The 16,554-nt window shown below is 49.1% G+C and overlaps 1 pseudogene across 1 annotated transcript; it reads right to left on the bottom strand.

Annotated features, from left to right (window-relative positions):
- Positions 1-918: 918 nt before the first annotated feature.
- LOC311370709 (E3 ubiquitin-protein ligase TRIM9 pseudogene) lies at positions 919-12,121 on the bottom strand (annotated as a pseudogene). The gene is made up of 2 exons: positions 11,273-12,121; positions 919-1,011 (listed from the first exon to the last, which is right to left on the bottom strand). The product of its transcript is annotated as an E3 ubiquitin-protein ligase TRIM9 pseudogene (transcript).
- Between the last annotated feature and the right edge of the window lie 4,433 nt (positions 12,122-16,554).

Consider the following 16,554-nt stretch of genomic DNA (forward strand, 5'->3'; position numbering starts at 1 on the left):
CCTGACCCCAGAGTATGGGAAACTGTGGCAGCTGGACCCCCGAACGTCACGTCGCCCCCCCCCCCGCCGCCTCCCCCCATCCCCCCCCTTCGGGACGACGGGAGACAGCTGAGCAAAGACGGGAAAGTCAACCTCCTGAATAAACTCTCGTCTTCGCCGTCGTCTGTTTGAGTGTCAAAGACGGAGGCTTTACTGTACGACCGCGCTGCCGGCGACAGACGGGGGAGTCAACAGAAGCTTTATTCACACCGAACCGAGTGACGACGGGGATAGACGGGTTTGTCTCCTCTTAATAAATATTGGATTGGAACACTGAGAATGGGATGGATTGGAAGCCGGTGGATTTTCCGATTAAGAAACGGCAAAGACGACTCTTCAACGTCGGCTTTATGGGAAGCCTGACATGCTGGGCCGTTTATTTTAAACACAAATATTGTTTGTTAAACATTTGAATAAGGCTGGAAACAGGTCGAATGCCTCTGCTTTAGGAACAACGAATAATACTCTCGGCTTGCTCTTGCACAGTTTTTATGCACTGTTTAAGCACTCCCTCATGTAAATGTATAGTATTTATTTTTTAATTATTATTTCCCTGTATATATATTTTGCATTTTGTACTTTTGCACATTTGCACTTTGTTTTTAACTCTTATTATATTGTAACATGGTGTTTGCTGCTGCTGGAAGTGAAATTTCCAGAAGGAAAGAAGATTAATAAAGTTCCTATCTATCTATCTATCTATCTATCTATCTATCTATCTATCTATCTATCTATCATCTCTGAACAGAAAGGCTGCACTGAACGGCCTGACAGCCCTGATGGAGCAGGACATTAAACCCCGATCTGGAGCCTCCATCACAAACCCTGGTACCCGCTGAGCAAACAGCATCCCATGACCCACTCGCTCCACTCACTCACCGCCACCGCCACCACCGCCACGTCGCCATGGCGACCCGGGCGGGTTACCATGGTGACGCGGGCCGGGCTCATCCCGTTGGATCCTCTGAAGTTCTGGGGGGATCAATCTCTGGCCCCTTCAACGGCATCACAGAACAGGAGGACGGGTTGAGGGCCACAGCACCCGTCAGTCCTAGTTGACTAGTCATCCAAAGTGCTCGCTCTCTCTCTCTCTTTTCAATTCCAAAAATCTTTATTGGTATGAGAAACATTATTTTGCCAAAACATTTACATTGCCAAAGCGGGTGAACAATAAAGAGGTCTCTCTCTCTCCAGGAGTAACCTCTCTCCATCCCCCCTGTCTCTCACTTTCTCTCTCTCTCTCAACCCCTCTCTCTCCCATCCTATCTCTCAGGACTAACCTGTCTGTCTCTCTCTCTCTCTCGCTCTCTCTCGTCCCTCCTCGACCGGTTCAGCCTCACTGAATCCTCCTCAATTCATATTTCTCTCCGTCTCTTTCCTCCTGTGTTTCTATACTGTATACGAAGCTGGTTGAGTGCTCGCTCACTTGCCCTTTTGACAGCCATTCAGTCAATCAGTCATTCAGCCAGTCAGCCAGTTATCTAGCCAGAAATCCAGCCAGCAGTCTTTCAGTAAACCAGCTATCCAGTCAGTGTGTCTTTCAGTAAACCAGCTATCCAGTCAGTCTTTCAGTAAACCAGCTATACAGTCAGTCAGTCTTTAAGTAAACCAACTATCCAGTCAGTGTGTCTTTCAGTAAACCAGTCAGTATCCAGTCAGTCCTTGAGTGAACCAGTCAGCCAGCCAGCCGGTGCGTGTGTGTGGGCCGGGGGGCAGCACAGTCCGTCTGTCGGTCTGACTGAGTGAGGAGCCTTCAGAACACACAGGCCGCGGGGCCTTCCTGTCCCGACGGAATCCTCCTCACACCCTCCTAACCAGGTCAGTGCTCACAGCCTGGCCAACCCCTCAGGAGGACACAGAACCCCCCGCGGGGTCTAGATGGTGGAAGGGGGAGGAGGGGTGGAGGGGTGAGCCCGGGTCTGACAGAAAGGGGGAAAACGGCTTCTCTGAAATAATCACGTATAGCGGACAGGATCTCCACCGTGACCGTGAGGTCGATGGGATCACAGGCCCGGTGATGTAGCTTAGCATAGCATCTAGCTTAGCATAGCCTCTTAGCTTAGCGCGGGTGATGCCAGCGTCTCCATTCCTTCAACATCAATGTCACGGTACGGTGTTGATCGTCACGCAATTTAGCGCTTCTGCTGGAGATGGAGAAAGATGGGAGGCGGGAAACAGAGAGAGCAAGAAATAAGAAAGAGAAACGAGAGAGCGAGAGAAAGAGAGAGAGAGAGAAAATTCCGTCTTGTGCTCCAGAGTGACCCTCTTCTTATACTAAGGTCATGTGACTTCCTTCTATCCCTAGAGAGGCTATAGAGGAACCCATTCTACAGCGTCAGCGGTGTGTGCGTGTGTGTGTCAATTAAGGACTCGCAAACGACCAATAGGGAGAGGGTTTGTTAAACACACAAACACCAGCCAGAGAAGGTAGGTGTTGCCTAAATGTTGCTTACTATGCTTTTAAAAAGGAAGGGAAGGTGACATATTCATCCTCAGCGGATCATAAACAGGAAAAGAGAGTATTTCAGAGCATACCCCCGAGACTGTGTCCTCTGCTAGGATAATAGATTCTGAAGTTCCCACGCCCTACTTTAGAAAACCTACCGTAGATATGTGTTATACCGCCGTTGTTCCACGCTTTGGGGTTAAAAGAGTTTCTTTCCCTTACCAAGACCTAATTAAGAGGTTGTTTTTAAACTATAAACTAGATTTGCAGAGAAACGGAGAAGAATCCTCGATTGTATTTACAAGAACCGCTTTAAGTGCAAATCCTTTGAACACGTTTCACTGGAGTCGACGTGAGCTGCGATGCCTTTACCACAATCAGCTTCTCACACAAGACCTGTTCCCAGAATAAAAGCAAAACCAGTGTTTACATGCTTATTGATTTCTTCTACTATGATCGTTTGCTCATTCCGGCCCATTTGCCTCCCGGAGCGATTTAACATTGCCAACACAAAGTCGACAGTGGTGTATGTGCAACACGCGGTACACAACTTAACATCCATGTTTTGAACCGTGTCTCGTTAAGAAACAACACGTCCTCTCATCTTCCGACAACACGTCCTCTCATCTTCCGACCCCGCGGCGGCGACTGAAGGGTTTTGATGTTCCATCTCCGTATGAAACCGCTCTCCTCCACTAGCACCGAGCTAAGCGGCTAGTCCATAATTCATCAGATATATCTAGCGCCATCCATAATGCAGGAGAGGTCGTTAGCCAGCCACACGTACAACACTCAGGCCGCCAGAATAACGAGCGCTTTGATGTCGCCATGGTTACAGCGTCCTCGTCCCCGACGCCTGGGAGACGACGTGAAGTGGGCCAGAGGAACTTTTTTTTTCTATTTTCGTCAACACAAAAACACAAGTGACTTTGCGAGGTGTAGCCTAACTGCTGATGCGCTAAGCTGTCGTCGCACTCACACACCTGTGGTATAACACATTGAATCCAAGGGTCGGGTTTGTCGGCTAGATCTCTTTCTAGGTTGCTTTAGACTCAGCTTAGAAGAATTGTACCCGTCAATTGGAAAAGATAGCTAAAGCATCTCTCACACACACACACACACACACACGCACGCACACACACACACACACACACACACACACACACAGTCAGTTGTTCAGATTTCAGGTTGCCATGGTGTTGCATCATGTGCCTCAGACGATGAAAGTGAAACCAAAAGTGACTCCATCACTCCAGCAAACTGAACAAAGCACAAATAGGTTTTCGGATTTGTGATTTTTTTAAATTTCATGCAGAGGAGAACTGCCCATTCCCGCCATGGAATACCTCTCTGAAGCCTGGGAGTGTTTTCAAATGTTATCACGATCTTGCCTTGCTATGGAGAAGGGCCAGAACACATGCTGGGAATCTGTCCCTGTCCGACCGCAGGAGCACGGCTATGGCCACGGCGGGACCCAGAATGGTTGTCGACCCGGTTGGAGGTGGGATTCAGTTAATGTCTGTGTTTGATGCTGAGTGAGACCAGAACCATCTCCAGTTCACCTTCCGTTCCTCTCTGTATCGTCTGGGCTCCATCCCGGGGAAAGGCTTTTCCGAAAGTCTGAAAATGCTTCGACCAATCAAAACAGTGGTTTTTGATTGCTTACAGCAATCAATTTTGATTGCTTACAGCAATCAAAACAGTGGTTATCAAACGATGATGACGATGATGAAACTTAATCCTGCCTGGAGGCGTTTCTCTGAGTAGAATGTGTTTGGGCTTTACCCCAAACCCGATTTGGGCAGCACAAGCCTCGTCCCTGATTGGTTGTTGAACAACGCAAGGCGGCGTCCATATTTGGTCATTAGCACTACACCACAAAGACACAAGAGATACTAGAGACGATATAGTTTTTAACATCTCGTCCATTTTCCTGCTCTGTTCTTCATCCTCATTCACACCGCTAATCATCTCCTTCCTCGACTCCTTCAGGGGTAAACATCTCATCCATTTGGGAGCAGCGAGCAGACGGGACGGTGAGGGTTCAGACCCCAGGCTCCCTACTGTGAACCCATGTCCTCTCCAGATCTCTCGCTCTGCTGCATGCGCTGCTCTCTCTCTCCATCCTGCCCCTCGACGGGGAACCAAACTTTCTGGAACGACCCCTCACCAAAGAGTGTCCTGTTGTTATTCTGTACTCTCTGAAACCACACCGCAAAATCAAAGTGCTGAACTGCAAGTACCAAGAGTCAAGTCTCCCTTTCTTTTTAATACTTGTCATGTTAATGACCAATGTGACATTGATGACGTGTGTCATTCAGACACGCGTCATTGAGTAGTAGTTAGGGGTCGTTACACACGTTTCTCAAGGACGCGTACAGTTAGACTATGGGTATTGGGGGTTCAAACCCGGAACCTCTTGACCGCTCCTATTGATCATCCTGTGCCTAGAGGTGGTCTGTGGTCCCAGGGCAGGTGGGCCCAGGGTGCTTCTCTAACACTACTGACTACTGAACCACTACTGACTACTGAACCACTACTGACTACTGAACCACTGACTACTGAACCACTTCTGAACCACTACTGACTACTGAACCACTTCTGACTACTGAACCACTTCTGAACCACTACTGACTACTGAACCACTGACTACTGAACCACTTCTGACTACTGAACCACTTCTGAACCACTACTGACTACTGAACCACTACTGACTACTGAACCACTGACTACTGAACCACTTCTGACTACTGAACCACTTCTGAACCACTACTGACTACTGAACCACTTCTGAACCACTACTGACTACTGAACCACTTCTGAACCACTACTGACTACTGAACCACTTCCGAACCACTACTGACTACTGAACCACTACTGACTACTGAACCACTACTGACTACTGAACCACTACTGACTACTGAACCTCTTCTGAACCACTACTGACTACTGAACCACTACTGACTACTGAATAACTACTGACTACTGAACAACTTCTGACTGCTGACTACTGAACCACTAATGAACCACTACACACACACACACACACACACACAATTTGGAAATAACAATCTAATGAGACAGATGTTTTCTCTCTCTCTCTGCGGCATTGCCCACTCTCTTGCTCTGTCCTCATTAGGGTGATGTCTTGTGAGGTCGTGGTGATGTGTTGAGTATTTCTAAGTTGACTTCGGGGGCGGTGTACTGTGAATATGCCCGGTACGAGATAGAGGGACCAATCACAACCATTTATCTAACATGAGGCGGGATAAACACAATGATGGTGCAGAGAAGTGCCATGGAGGCGTTTCAACGACAACAAAGATGACTGCCACTGATGTAGATTGATGTAGACCGATGTGCCATTGCTGTGATTGGTTGTCGGCCTGTCCTATCGCGTCCAGAGGCCCAGTTGGTGACGCCCTTTTGAAAGCTAAAACGAACAGAGAGTTCCAGACTAATTGCAGTTTGCAATTCGTCTGGCGATGCCAGGCTAATGACTCCTGGGGAGGCTGAGTCTTCACACCGTGGGGTGAGTGTGGATCAGCCTCCTGTGGACATGAGAGAAGGAGTGTTTTTTTGAGGACATGAGAGTTGGTATGAGGACATGAGAGAAGGAGTGTCAGTATGGGGACATCAGATCGCTAGGGCGGACGGAAGCCTTCTGCGACGTGCGACGGATCTCCGCCAAATGACCAAGTTTAATAAAGTTATCAAACAAAAGTCGAAGCTGTCATCCAGACTAAACATCTCCGCTGGGTTCTCCCAGGGAGGCGGTCCAGATTAGTGGGTAGAGACGAGGCATTAGCTGAAGATCTCTCCTCGGTTCTCAGAGAGCTGGCGTCCCCAGATCAGTGGGTACAGGCGAGCCATTAGCACATTTTTCTGCTGCAGCTGTCAACTGATTTCTGGTTCTGCTCTTTGTTCCGAGCCGCGACCCGACAGATTAATCCGCTTTTGATTGAAACTTTAGCACTGAAAGACTGTGACCCAGATCACATTAGGAGCTCTGTTAGACAAGAGAGGGCATCACTCAGTATCGAGTCCACCACCACTAACAGCATCACAACCACCACCACTAACAGCATCACAACCACCACCACTAACAGCATCACAACCACCACCACTAACAGCATCACAACCACCACCACCACTAACGCCATCACAACCACCATCACGACCACCACCACTAACACCATCACAACCACCACAAACACTGACAACATCCCCACCACATACATCGCCCCCACCACTGACACCATCACCCCCCTAACACCATCACCACCACCACCACCACCCCCCCCCCCCCAACACTATCACCACCACCACCACCTCCCCCTACACCACTGACACCATCACCACCACCAGTTCTTGCGCCACTTTTAAGTCACACAGACGTGTCACCAGCCCCTGTGGAACCAATCCTCCGTGGAGACGCCGGGCATGGCTAATCTCCAGAAACCCATCGACGGGCGAGTGCCGAGGCGTCGTGGATTAACAGACGAGACGGAGGGCAGTTCGGGGAGGGGAGGGCCGTGGTCATGATGGGTGACCGGAACGAACCGGAATGGACAGAAGTGATGAGGGTTTGCACACATGTATACACACACACACACACACACAAATACACACGTATTTATTACACATACACACACACAGGGTCATTAAGCCCAGGCATGTTGAGGCTCTACACTAAAGGGTGACAAAATGACTCAATAATGTCCGTTACCATTAATGGCTGTATGAGGAGGAACAGCAGAGAAAGAGAGAGAGAGAGAGAGAGAGAGAGAGAGAGAGAGAGAGAGAGAGAGCGCGCTGTCTGAACAGTCGCTCCAGTGTGATTCTGTGCAGATGAATCCCAGGAGATCTTAAAGAAAGACAACGAGGAGGAGGTAAAGATTATGTCTTCCCTCAAATTCTGCAGAGATGCATCACTGCCCTCCCCCCCCTCCATCCAAATACTGCATGTAAACAAAATAACTATCCAAGGAAAGCCATCTCCCATACTGCCAAGATCCACTCTGATTATAGATGACGCACACATAGAGTCCCACTGCATTTCTCTTAGAGATAGAGGGCAATGTGTGTGTGTGTGTGTGCATGTTTATGTACATGTATGTGCATGTTACTGTGTGTTTTGTCAGGCCTGTGCGTTTGCGTGCATGTGTGCATGCATATGTGTGTATATTTATACTGTATGCATGTAACTGTGTGTTATAGCCGACGTCACGCGACAAATCGGCCGCGGTGGGAACCAGCCTGTAGGGAAAACAGATGCAGAGCAGTGCAGCTGCGCAAAATATCATATTTGCCCCTATAGCAACGTAACATCAGGCCTGTGCGTTTGCATGCATGTGTGCGTGTGTGCATATGTTTATATATGTATATGCATGTAACTGTGTTTTGTCATGCCTGTGCGTTTGCGTGCCTGTGTGCATGCGTGGGTGTGTGCATATGTGTGTATATGTATATCCATGTAACTGTGTGTTTGGTCATGCGTGTGCGTGTCCATCTGTGAGTGTATATTTATCCTCCTGCCCGGGCCCTAGAGAGAACAGGTGTGTGTGTGTAGTGGGGCCGGGGGGGACGGTTCTAACATATGGAGGAGGCCACAAGGTACAGAAAGGCTCCAACATATGGAGGAGGCTCCATTGTCCTTCCATTCCATTGTCTAGCAGCTGATGGACTCAGCGAGCGTTGGCTATTTAAAGACCTGGCGACGGTGCACCCCGTCCCTTATTCAGTGTTTTATTGACTGCAACGACTAGCCTTTAATGACGACAAGTAGAGACACGCCACTCTTTATCTATTCACTTGTGATGGATGTCATGTTGTGTGTGTCCATATCAACCCGTCTTCAGGTGAATACACAAACGCACGCCTGTGATTAAATGCTATGTTATGGGACTATGGCAGGGATTTTTACTTGCAGAAATCGCTTTAAATTGCCAATAGGTGAACAGGTTGTAATTGAACAATTCTAACTAACATTTGTTCATGATTGTTATCATCTCAACCCACTGAGCTCGAACTTCATGAGCTCCAGCAGGCTGCAGTTCACTTACTGGCCAGAGGGGGGCAGTAATGAGAATGACTTTCTGATTCTTACACATAGAACCTTTAACTATTTGTTAAATTCTATTTTGCTTGGATGGTTGAGGAAGCCTGAAGCTCAAGCATTCCCTTTCCCTCGTGTAGCCTGGCTAAACCGACGACAAAATAATCAAAAAACGTACAAACAAGCTAGCTTCTCTGTTTGACTAAAGGTTGATGCTTACATGCGCCAGCTTGACCGCAGGAATCTGATGTATTTTCCTATGGCTTAGCTGCTGGCACCAACGCCGTTGGAAGGAGAGAAAACCTGAGGGCTGAGACCTGGGAGGGCGAACTCGGGACGGAGCGACCCAAAGTGGAGGCTTCCCCGACGGCCAGTAGGGCTGAATGATTAATCAAACTGAACCGACATAGAACATGTCATAGAACGTGATTTGCAAATCACAAAGGCTGCGATTATTATTTTATTTTATTTATTGGGGGATTTGTTACTGTTACTGACTGGAGATCAGTAAGATTCATATAAATTTTTCTTTTACAATTCAATAGTTAAATTAAGATGTTATAATATAAATTATAACATGCATCAATTCATCTCAACACATAGGCCTGGCAAAGAGCGGCTTATACATTGAGTGCTTCCAATGTTGTGCTGGTCAGACTATAGAATGACTTATTGCTTGTTCAGTGAATAATACAGAACATAAGGAACTTGAAAAAGAAAAATTGCATACTAAATCGCAAATGCAATATTGGTCGAAATAATCGCAATAATAATCGCCCTCCGTCAGTCAGAACTGAGAGACCACTGCTTGGCTGCACCCTGCTCACCACAACCGACCCGACGTGAGGCTGCACGCCGCACGGGGGGACATGTGTCAGAGTGTTCCCCAAGACGGAGCAACGCTCAGAGACCCACGGCGCGTGGCGAGGGAACAGCGCCCCCGGTGGTGACAGGTGGTGAGGGGGAATGCCGGAGGAATGTTGGACCGACCGGGGCCGACCACCACCACACCGCCCCCGCAGCCCCCGCCATCTGTCGGGTTGCCGTGGGCGGCGGCGTCCCGTGACCGGTTGGGATGGAATTCTGCCCGAGAGGAGACAGGTGCCATGGCAACGGGAATGCAGGCCACTCGGCAGGATGAGGTCCGACAGCATGCCCATGGACACCGGGGGGGGGGGGGGGGGGTAACAGAAATATGTTGCTTTAAACCCCCCCCCCCCCCATCTCACACACACACACACACACCACGCCCAACATACACAAAACTGCCCACACACATTCTCCCACATACAGTATAAATACATGGATACGTGACACAGTACAAACATACTGTACACACACACACACACACACACACACACCCACACCTCATTTTGCTTCATCTTATATTCAGTAAAGATCTGGCCCCAAAAAGCAATCGTCTTCTCCAGGAAGGTTCCTGGAGAAGCGCTGAGTCTTCTCATCTTCTATCAATGCTCGTGAGGAGAGCGAGACACACTTCAATGGCTGCTCGGGTCACAGCAGGACGCTTGTGACTATGTGTGTGTGTGTGTGTGTGTGTGTGTGTGTGTGTAAGAGAGAAAACATAGATCGTTTGTTCATGAGTGAGTGTATGTTTAAGAGAAAGTGTGATGAGAAGTGACAGAGTGAGAAGAAGAAGAGAGAGAGTGAGAATCAGCAAGAGAGACAGAGAGGGGAAGAGAGAGAGAGAGAGATAGAGCGCATTTAGATCATATCATAGATTGTTTGTGTGAGTGTGTATTCATTGTGTGTGTGTGTGTGTGTGTGTGTGTGTGTGTGTGTGTGTGTGTGTGTGTGTGTTTGTGTGTGTGTGTGTGTGTGTGTGTGTATATGTGTGTGTGCAAGGTAATGTGAGCGAGTAAGTGAGTGTGTGTGTGTGTGTGTGTGTGTGTGTGTGTGTGTGTGTGTGTGTTTTCAATCCCTGTAGTTACTGTGTGACTACAGGTTCGTGTTGGACTGGGTTTCATGAAACTCCTCTATACCCACCTCGTCCCTATGTCCGTAAATCAATCATCAATCATATTCTCATTCATCTATCGATTATCCAGCCTTTTGGTTAGGGAGGTTACACACACAAGTTGAAGAATGAATTACTTGGCAGGGAATCAAGGACTATCCCTCTTGTCGCAGACAAATAGCTGACATTCATACATAACTTCAGCTCTCTAATATCTCTCTGCCCCTCCCTGGCGGAGGGGCTATATTAAAACAGAATGGACAAATGGTCCCATGTGTTGAATTCACGCTTTGACGACGCATACATTCTTCGCAACACACCCCGTGTGCTCTTAATGAATCCCTACGACGATACAGGTGATACAGACGAGGTATCTGGGTGGCTGTCATCCATCGCCGTGTTGTGTTTGTGTTCAGGGAAGCGAGCCGTGAACAGAATATCAACAAGTCACGTCCCTCCCGGCCTGTACGCAGAGCTCTGACTGCGCACCACAGAGAACCTCCTCCGGTGCAGGACCATCTAGTCCGTTACCAAGTTCACCATATACCCTGACTGGGAATATCAGGGGATTTTCTGACTCGCATTGTGTATCTGGAGCGATAAATGACTTACACGAGCAGAGCAGAGATGGAGTAGAGTATTAGACTGGATTGGATAGATAAACACGCAGAGACACCTGCACCGTCGGGGGGGGGGGGGGGGGGGGGGGTTCGCCTCCAACGGAGGAACCCGTTTACGCACGGACACCTACCTTATGCAGCTTCCACATGGCGCCCAGCGCTTTGACCTCGTGCGTGCCGTGCTTGCCCTCCTCCAGACACTGGTAGCACACGGGCATCTTGCACTGCACGCAGTACATGCTCATGTTCTCCAGCTCGTGCTCCGTGCACGTGGACGTCTTGCGGGGGCTCGCGCGGCGGCTGATGCAGCCCTGCGCGGGGGGGACCAGCCGGTGCTTGGCCAGGGGCCCGCGCGGGGGGTGGCACCGCAGGCGGCACGCGTCGCAGTAGAAGACGTCGCACTGCTCGCACATCACCGTGGCCTCCTTGGGGCTCTTCTCGCACAGCTGACACTTGAGCGCCGCCGCTTTGCCCTGCTGGTAGCGGTCCACCACCCCCTCCAGCACGCGGTTCCTCGCGAAGCCGCGGAGCCCCCGCTCGTCCAGGACGAGGCTGCGGTGGCACTGCGGGCAGGTGAGGCAGGAGTTGCGGGGGATGGGGGGCTGGGAGCCGGGCTGCAGCTGCAGCAGGTGGTGCTGCTGGGGGGCCGGGGGCTGGGGCACCGTCGGCGGGAAAACACGGACCCCGTTGGGGGACTTCTGGCACGGGGTGGTGGGCGCGCTGACGAAGCCCCCGTAGGAGCCGTAGCCGCTGTCCGCCTCGCTGTACAGGCTCATCTTGTCCAGGTCCAGGTAGTCGTAGTCGGACACCCCGGAGCCGGACGCTCGGCTGCTTTGCGGGGACTCCGCGTCGGGGGTCTGAACGAGGATATTCCGAGCGCACGCCAGGCAAAGGTTGTGGGTGCATGGCAGTATGATGGGCTCCCGGAAGAAGGACCCACACACGGGACACTTCAACTCTTCCTCCATTTCGTCCATGGCTGCGTCTCGGTCGCCGAGGTAGTCCGTGAATCAGCGGGAGAAGTGCTGTGGGAGTCGTGGCAACTCAGAGTGTCAACAGGACTCCTCTGGTCTCCGGGCAACTGCGAGCGCAACCGCTGGGGAGGGACACAAAGTGATAGGATGCGGAGTCCGCCTATGGGGATGCGGTATTGCTCAGGCAGAAACCGAATGGCTGATGATCTGTCCGTCACGACAGATCTGTAAATAAGCTCTTCTGATTGGTCGAGGAGACGCCCACATTCTGAGCACCATCGGATACATTTTAATGAGTTAGAAAGTAAATAGTACATCATTAGTTCCGTATCAGTTGGTCATGACACTAATTGGACTGATGTGGGAGCCTTAGTAGACCTAGTGTCTAATAGTGTTATCATCTTAATAAAATGAATTCACAAAACATAGACCAGGCTACAAGAGAAGCTCATTGTGTTACTGTCTTGTTATTACATACGAAGTTACATACGACAGTGTTACTTTTAAAACACTTTGTATAGACGAAGACCCAACAGCCAGTGGCTGAAACTAAATCTCCCTACAGATGGAAGATTAAAAACAAGAAAACCTTTGAGAGAGGAGCAGGCTGGCTGTCTCTGAGACGGAGCTAACGACGCACCAACCACACCAACACACCGCCCTGTGGACACAACCATCCTGAACAGTCTTACCAGGGAACACACACTGGTCTGGGCTAGCAAGGCGGTCTGATCACCCTCCCTCCCCCACCCCCAATTCAACATAAGACTGCTGTTGAGGGTCCCGGTCCTGATTACATTAGCATAACCTGTATAGAAGTTCAAAAATGAGAGGAGAGGGAGAGAGAGGATAGAGGGGGGGATGGAGAGAGAGAGAGAGAGAGAGAGAGAGAGAGAGAGAGAGGATTCTCTAAATGAAAAACCCATAGTTTAAGAGACAGATACGGAACAAATGAGGACTTCAGGACTTAATAAAATTATATGGAAGAGACGCGCTGACAGCAACACAGGCTGGTTGGCCCACATGGTGAACAGATCTAGAGTAGAACCGGACAGGATGCGATCCAATAACAACAGATTCTAATAGAATGGGATGGAACAGAACAGCATCGTTTGCTCCTCTGTGAGTGAACTCCATCCATCACAGCCCTACCAGCATGTCCACACACGCACTCCTAACTCCTCATGTACCTACCCACTCTCTCTTTCTCTGGAGCTATCTGTCTGTCCGTCAATCTCTGTCTTGTCTCCCTGTCTCCTGTCTATTGATCTTTCTCTGTATCTGTTACAAAGAGCATTGCTTCACTCCACAGTGACTTTAACTGGGCTCCTCCAGACGCTGGCTGGTGGTGGTGGTGGTGGTGGTGTTGAAGCCGGTTTGTCGTTAGGTTTGCTGGTGATGACACCTGGCCTGGTGCTCCACGGTGATGACGGCTGGTTCAACCTGTGCACACTTATTGCTCAATGTGCAACAGGTGTGCAGCCCCACCCAGCCCATGCAGAGTCCAGTCAGTCTGGCTCGGGCCAGGTGAAGCTGCTTCAACTGGCCATCATCCACACACGCTCCACGCTATCTTTCTATCTGTCTGTCTGTCCATCCATCTATCTCCCTCTTGATCTATCTGTCTGTCTTTCTAAATGTCTATCTTTGTGTCTGTCTATCTCCTTCTTGATCTGTCTGTCTCTCTTTCTTACTATATACCGACCCACATACTGACCTGCCCAGTGATGAACTGTATCTCTCCATCTGGTTAGTCTATTCCCATGTGTCTATTCCCAGCCCTGCTCCGCCCTTTCCTCCACCCTTTCCTCCGCCCTTTCCTCCACCCTTTCCTTACATCAAAACTTTAAAAGCCATAACTTTAAATCTCCATTCTTATTATCACTGAAGCTGGACGGGCACCTTCTCTGTCAGGCCCTCCCCCCCCTGTGACCTCAGAAACAGCCCTGATCATCTCATGCTAATGCATGCCGGGCCATCTGCACCCTTGGCTTTGACCTAAAAGGGGCGTCGCGTTTTTTTTGCCTTTATGCTAAATGTGTCATTTGACTGTGGAGGGAAGTGAGGGCGTACAGTACCTCCCCCTGGGTTGGGTTCAGTGTTTGTGGCAGCGAGGACAAGATGGGAATGTTTTTCATCCTGAGTACACTTAGACACTTTAACACTATATATAGTATATGTATCTCTTTAAATATGTACTATATCTGAGATGAGAATCCTAACCAATATCCTCTCGTTGTTGTACATAGATAAGGCTTGATTAAATCATCAACGTTGTCTTTAAAGGAGGAGTGGGCAGTATTTAGTGAAACAACCTTGGCAGAAATGGGATATTATATTCATAAGTACGTTTTAATTATAATGTCATCAAAAATATTCAGTATGTACATCCATCCATAGATCTCATTACATCCACACACTTTAAGATCAACCTAAAATGCCCTTAAACACTAAAACCAAAACCAACAATTTAGCGGTGAAATGACCACTCAATTTACAAACCCTTCTCCCAAGAGAGGGGGTTTCTCTGCACAAGCCAACGATATCTTTTATTGATCCTAGTAACCCTGCCCTCCCTCCGCCCTCTCCCTCCCCTCTGTGTGTCTCATCCCCCCTCCGGCCGCGTTGATGTTCTGCTGACGAAGACACCGCTCAGATACCGGTACTATAACGACCAGACCCGCGCTGATGTTTGGGCTCCGCTATATAGGCGCTCAGAGCAGAACCATCATCATCACCACACAATAAAAGCGCCGTTTCTCATCAGGCGCTCGGTTCACATGAGCGCGGGTGGAAGCCATTTGCTCATTCCATTCCGTTTTTTTTATTGCTTTTCTTTGTGTGATTTTTTTTTCCTTCTTTTCTTAAGAATGAAACCGTTTGATTCCCGCCCAGGGAATTCAGGCCGGGGCACAGAGGAATAACGCTGAGATGATGAGATGTTCTTTAAGCCCCTGGTTCGGAAGGCTCTCTTCTCATTGTGTGTGGATGTTTGGGAGTGAGAGAAGTGGTGTCATCGGGAGAGAGAAACGCAGTTGAAGTGATGGCGTTTTCTTCCCCCTGTGTTTCTGGGGTCAAGGTCGGGGTGAAGTCACTGCTAATGGAGGGAGACAGCAGGGTAGTAGTGTGTGTGTGTGTGTGTGTGTGTGTGTGTGTGTGTGTGTGTCAATGCATGTGACTGCATCAAGCACGTCTGTCTAGTGTAATGTATCTCTATGTGTGAATGCGTCATGTTGTGTATGCACATATTTGTCTGTCTGTGTATGCATCAATCGTACATTTTCTGTGTGTATGTTAGTGTGTATATGATGGGAATGTCAGGGCGTGTATCTATGTGCGGGTGTGTTTTTCTGGTGTATATTTATACACAGGCACTGGTATGCACAAGCATATGTGTGTGTGTGTGTGTTAGCAGGCACATTTATACATGCATGACTGTGTGTATGAGAGGCTGTGTGCGTGTGTGTATGTGTGCGTGTGCTTGTGTGTGTGTGTGTGTGTGTGCTTTTGCATGTGTGTGTGTGTGTGAGTGTGTGTGTGTGTGTGTGTGTTGTCCATGTGTGCATGAATAGACGTGTAGTGTCACCCCCTCCTCCGCTGGGCGAAGTAACCCAGGCTCTGTGGAGAAAATTGTATTTCAATTAAAAGCTAAATGATGTTTCATTCTAAGTGGGTCGTCTCTGTTGAAGCTAACGTTGCTGTTGCATCATGGGAGTCGCACTTCTTCCTCACTCAAAGCCACCTGAGGAGTTGACATTTCCAAGAACTGAAAATGTGGTTTATTGATCAGTGTATTTTTACATCATTGGTGTTGTCTGTGTGTTAGCACTTTGTGATGTCAGAAGTGAATGGACCTATGTCGTTGCAATATGCACGCCGTTTCCAGGTTCAAGGGGAAGGGCGGGGGGGGGGGGGGCACCACCAGAATATTCCTGTATCTCTCAGGATGTGCTGGTGATGCGTTTACACTGGTACCATTAAGATTGTTTTAGACATTACATGAATAGTACATGAAAGTACTCATTCTTCAGTATCATGTTTCGTACGAGAAAAGCGCTTAAAAGTACCGTTGCAGGGGGATCTTTAAAGACCCTATTCGTTCTGTTTAACTGTGCGGTCCGGATACGACTGCAAATTCAATCACTTGACGCGCTGTGTGTCCCAGCGATCGCTCTTCGGAGATAATCCAAGTGAAATGCAATTATTGGCAACAAGGGCCCGTCCTCTGCAGACCGTGTCATCGCCGCTGACCCTCGTTCGTGGTGCCTGTCAGGGTTCATATCGACTCAACACTAACACAGACGAGCTGGGGAGAAGCAATGACGGCAGCGCAGAGTACATCATGGAGCTCAAAGCAAACGCAGCGCGACTTCCACCTCGTAATCGTAGCGTTACACAAACAAGGGCTGGCATCCTCTTCTTTTAACTAGAGTGTGAAC

This window comes from Micromesistius poutassou, assembly GCF_964030765.1.
Source record: "Micromesistius poutassou genome assembly, contig: SCAFFOLD_5325, whole genome shotgun sequence".
Classification (NCBI taxonomy): Eukaryota; Metazoa; Chordata; class Actinopteri; order Gadiformes; family Gadidae; genus Micromesistius; species Micromesistius poutassou.